Genomic DNA, 5,043 nt, shown 5'->3' with positions numbered 1-5,043 from the left:
ATCACCCTAATAATATCATGGATTGTTATTGGACTAAATGCAGTTTGTGTGTGCTGCCCTGTCTGGATCAAATCAAATAATGGAATAGTACGTTTCCCTCAAAATATAGGCAGTACATGCAGCCTTGTTTTTAGTCTAGGAGACAGTCAATGTCTGCTTAGTCCATTAGGGCACTATAAAATCCCCTTCAATGTTTTGCCTGATTCCAAGTTAAATTCCCAAGATTTCCCTTTCTCCGTTTAGATTTCCCCGTTGACCGTTTGTCCCTGTTTTGGCAGGTTTTCGCTCTCAAAAGTACACCTTTTTTAATAGCAGACAGCACAATTGGATGTTCTATGTCCACAACAATGTTTAAACCCTATCAGGTGACCATTTGTGAGGTCTGGGGAAAAATGTAAGACATTTAGATTTTGGGTGTAGTTAGCCCCTTAAATGCAAGCGTGCACCAGGAAGAGACCTTTGTTTGGTTAAGCGGTGTGCTGTAGAACAAATGGCCACTGAGTGATGCAAATGATCACGGTATAATTCTGCCAGGCAGGCATAGGCTACTTTGTAGTTAACATTTACTTGCGAAGGTTTTGGGGGAAAGCCATTCCCTTCCCTACCAGAAGAAGAAGAAGTTATCATTAGCATCATCGCTAACGCTAACACAAAAGTGTAGACATACTGCGAACCGCTACACATGCACACAGACAGGGGCATTCCTGTGCCGTTCCAGAAAGTTCATGGAAATACGAATCACTGATGCATTTTGTTCATGTCTTCATGATTGACTTGGGCAAATTAATGCGTTTTCTAACAAGTTGAATAGATTTAGTTGATTTCTTACTAAGTTCAATAAATGTTTGAATATTGTTGAATTTCGGTTTAATGTCTGGATTCCGTGATTCGGTCCGCAACGCCTATTTTATAGGGCCCTAGTCAATGAACTTGTCATAAATCAACATAGGATATGCCTCTTTCCCCACCCCCAACAAGACTCAATAAGACTCAATATATATATATATATATATATTGGAAATGTAAGCAAGGGGTTGAGCTTCTTCAGTTTGTGTCACAAAGTGGATACGTTTCTGTGTCCCTTTCAGAGTGAGTGACACATTGACTTTATATAGTGTACCAAGAGTTGTTCCCTCTTACGGCCATACCAGCCTGAATACGCCCGATCTCGTCCGATCTCGGAAGCTAAACAGGGTCGGGCCTGGTCAGTACTTGGATGGGAGACCGCCTGGGAATACCAGGTGCTGTAAGCTTTTGTCCCAGTAGAGCGTGCTCTTGTGTCATGGAGCAACTGCCTTTTATTTACTCACCCTAATATCATGGATTGTTATTGGACTAAATGCAGTTTGTGTGTGCTGCCCTGCCCTGATCAAATCAAATAATGGACAGTGCGTTTCCCTCAAAATATAGGCAGTACATGCAGCCTTTGTTTTTAGTCTAGGAGACAGTCAATGTCTGTAGTCCATTAGGGCACTATAAAATCCCTTCAATGTTTTGCCTGATTCCGTTAATTCCCAAGTTCCCTTTTCTCCGTTTAGATTTCCCCGTTGACCGTTTGTCCCTGTTTTGGCAGGTTTTCGCTCTCAAAAGTACACCTTTTTAATAGCAAAACAGCACAATTGGATGTTCTATGTCCACAACAATGTTTAAACCCTATCAGGTGACCATTTGTGAGTCTGGGGAAAAATGTAAGACATTTAGATTTTGGGGTGTAGTTACCCTTAAATGCAAGCGTGCACCAGAAGAGACCTTTGTTTGGTTAAGCGGTGTTGCTGTAGAACAATGGCCACTGGAGTGATGCAAATGATCACGGTATAATTCTGCCAGGCAGGCATAGGCTACTTTGTAGTTAACATTTACTTGCGAAGGTTTTGGGGAAAGCCATTCCTTCCCTACCAGAAGAAGGTTATCATTAGCATCATCGCTAACGGCTACACAAAGTGTAGATATACGCAGCGCACCGCACACATGCACACAGACAGGGGCATTCCTGTGCCGTTTCAGAAAGTTCATGGAAATACGAATCACTGATGCATTTTGTTCATGTCTTATGATTGACTTGGGCAAATGAATGCGTTTTCTAACAAGTTGAATAGATTTAGTTGATTTCTTACTAAGTTCAATAAATGTTTGAATATTGTTGAATTTCGGTTTAATGTCTGGATTCCGTGATTCGGTCCGCAACGCCTATTTTATAGGGCCCTAGTCAATGAACTTGTCATAAATCAACATAGGATATGCCCTCTTCCCCCCAACAAGACTCAATATATATATATATATATATATTGGAAATGTAAGCAAGGGTTGAGCTTCTTCAGTTTGTGTCACAAAGTGGATACGTTTCTGTGTCCCTTTCAGAGTGAGTGACACATTGACTTTATATAGTGTACCAAGAGTTGTTCCCTCGCTTACGGCCATACCAGCCTGAATACGCCCGATCTAGTCCGATCTCGGAAGCTAAGCAGGGTCGGGCCTGGTTAGTACTTGGATGGGAGACCGCCTGGGAATACCAGGTGCTGTAAGCTTTTTGTCCCAGTAGAGCGTGCTCTTGTGTCATGGAGCAACTGCCTTTTATTTATCACCCTAATAATATCATGGATTGTTATTGGACTAAATGCAGTTTGTGTGTGCTGCCCTGCCCTGATCAAATCAAATAATGGACAGTGCGTTTCCCTCAAAATATAGGCAGTACATGCAGCCTTTGTTTTTAGTCTAGGAGACAGTCAATGTCTGTAGTCCATTAGGGCACTATAAAATCCCTTCAATGTTTTGCCTGATTCCGTTAATTCCCAAGTTCCCTTTTCTCCGTTTAGATTTCCCCGTTGACCGTTTGTCCCTGTTTTGGCAGGTTTTCGCTCTCAAAAGTACACCTTTTAATAGCAAAACAGCACAATTGGATGTTCTATGTCCACAACAATGTTTAAACCCTATCAGGTGACCATTTGTGAGGTCTGGGAAAAATGTAAGACATTTAGATTTTGGGGGTGTAGTTACCCTTAAATGCAAGCGTGCACCAGGAAGAGACCTTTGTTTGGTTAAGCGGTGTTGCTGTAGAACAAATGGCCACTGGAGTGATGCAAATGATCACGGTATAATTCTGCCAGGCAGGCATAGGCTACTTTGTAGTTAACATTTACTTGCGAAGGTTTTGGGGAAAGCCATTCCTTCCCTACCAGAAGAAGGTTATCATTAGCATCATCAGCTAACGGCTACACAAAGTGTAGACATACGCAGCGCTACCGCACACATGCACACAGACAGGGGCATTCCTGTGCCGTTTCAGAAAGTTCATGGAAATACGAATCACTGATGCATTTTGTTCATGTCTTATGATTGACTTGGGCAAATGAATGCGTTTTCTAACAAGTTGAATAGATTTAGTTGATTTCTTACTAAGTTCAATAAATGTTTGAATATTGTTGAATTTCGGTTTAATGTCTGGATTCCGTGATTCGGTCCGCAACGCCTATTTTATAGGGCCCTAGTCAATGAACTTGTCATAAATCAACATAGGATATGCCCTCTTCCCCCCAACAAGACTCAAATATATATATATATATATATATATATATTATTATTGGAAATGTAAGCAAGGGTTGAGCTTCTTCAGTTTGTGTCACAAAGTGGATACGTTTCTGTGTCCCTTTCAGAGTGAGTGACACATTGACTTTATATAGTGTACCAAGAGTTGTTCCCTCGCTTACGGCCATACCAGCCTGAATACGCCCGATCTCGTCCGATCTCGGAAGCTAAGCAGGGTCGGGCCTGGTTAGTACTTGGATGGGAGACCGCCTGGGAATACCAGGTGCTGTAAGCTTTTTGTCCCAGTAGAGCGTGCTCTTGTGTCATGGAGCAACTGCCTTTTATTTATCACCCTAATAATATCATGGATTGTTATTGGACTAAATGCAGTTTGTGTGTGCTGCCCTGCCCTGATCAAATCAAATAATGGACAGTGCGTTTCCCTCAAAATATAGGCAGTACATGCAGCCTTTGTTTTTAGTCTAGGAGACAGTCAATGTCTGTAGTCCATTAGGGCACTATAAAATCCCTTCAATGTTTTGCCTGATTCCGTTAATTCCCAAGTTCCCTTTTCTCCGTTTAGATTTCCCCGTTGACCGTTTGTCCCTGTTTTGGCAGGTTTTCGCTCTCAAAGTACACCTTTTTAATAGCAAAACAGCACAATTGGATGTTCTATGTCCACAACAATGTTTAAACCCTATCAGGTGACCATTTGTGAGGTCTGGGAAAAATGTAAGACATTTAGATTTTGGGGTGTAGTTACCCTTAAATGCAAGCGTGCACCAGGAAGAATCCTTTGTTTGGTTAAGCGGTGTTGCTGTGTTGCTGTAGAACAAATGGCCACTGGAGTGATGTAAATGATCACGGTATAATTCTGCCAGGCAGGCATAGGCTACTTTGTAGTTAACATTTACTTGCGAAGGTTTTGGGGAAAGCCATTCCTTCCCTACCAGAAGAAGGTTCTCATTAGCATTATCGCTAACGGCTACACAAAGTGTAGACATACGCGCGCACCGCACACATGCACACAGACAGGGGCATTCCTGTGCCGTGCCAGAAAGTTCATGGAAATACGAATCACTGATGCATTTTGTTCATGTCTTATGATTGACTTGGGCAAATGAATGCGTTTTCTAACAAGTTGAATAGATTTAGTTGATTTCTTACTAAGTTCAATAAATGTTTGAATATTGTTGAATTTCGGTTTAATGTCTGGATTCCGTGATTCGGTCCGCAACGCCTATTTTATAGGGCCCTAGTCAATGAACTTGTCATAAATCAACATAGGATATGCCCTCTTCCCCCCCCCAACAAGACTCTTTTATATCATATATATATATATATATATATATATTGGAAATGTAAGCAAGGGTTGAGCTTCTTCAGTTTGTGTCACAAAGTGGATACGTTTCTGTGTCCCTTTCAGAGTGAGTGACACATTGACTTTATATAGTGTACCAAGAGTTGTTCCCTCCTTACGGCCATACCAGCCTGAATACGCCCGATCTCGTCAGATCTCGG

At 41.8% G+C, this 5,043-nt stretch overlaps 3 non-coding genes and 1 pseudogene across 3 annotated transcripts; all 4 read left to right on the top strand.

Annotated features, from left to right (window-relative positions):
• Nucleotides 1–1,134: 1,134 nt before the first annotated feature.
• LOC123490822 lies at nt 1,135–1,253 on the top strand. Its single transcript, XR_006661057.1, has one exon. It is a non-coding gene; the product is annotated as a 5S ribosomal RNA (ribosomal RNA).
• Nucleotides 1,254–2,406: 1,153 nt separating this feature from the next.
• LOC123490820 lies at nt 2,407–2,525 on the top strand. Its single transcript, XR_006661055.1, has one exon. It is a non-coding gene; the product is annotated as a 5S ribosomal RNA (ribosomal RNA).
• A 1,173-nt stretch (nt 2,526–3,698) lies between these two features.
• On the top strand, nt 3,699–3,817 carry LOC123490810. The gene has a single exon (XR_006661052.1). It is a non-coding gene; the product is annotated as a 5S ribosomal RNA (ribosomal RNA).
• Nucleotides 3,818–4,995: 1,178 nt separating this feature from the next.
• Nucleotides 4,996–5,043, top strand: part of LOC123490812 — a 119-nt pseudogene continuing 71 nt past the window's right edge.

The sequence above is a fragment of the Coregonus clupeaformis genome, unplaced genomic scaffold (assembly GCF_020615455.1).
Source record: "Coregonus clupeaformis isolate EN_2021a unplaced genomic scaffold, ASM2061545v1 scaf4919, whole genome shotgun sequence".
NCBI lineage: Eukaryota > Metazoa > Chordata > Actinopteri > Salmoniformes > Salmonidae > Coregonus > Coregonus clupeaformis.
Note: the sequence above shows the minus strand (reverse complement) of the source record. Positions and strands in the feature narration are given on the sequence as shown.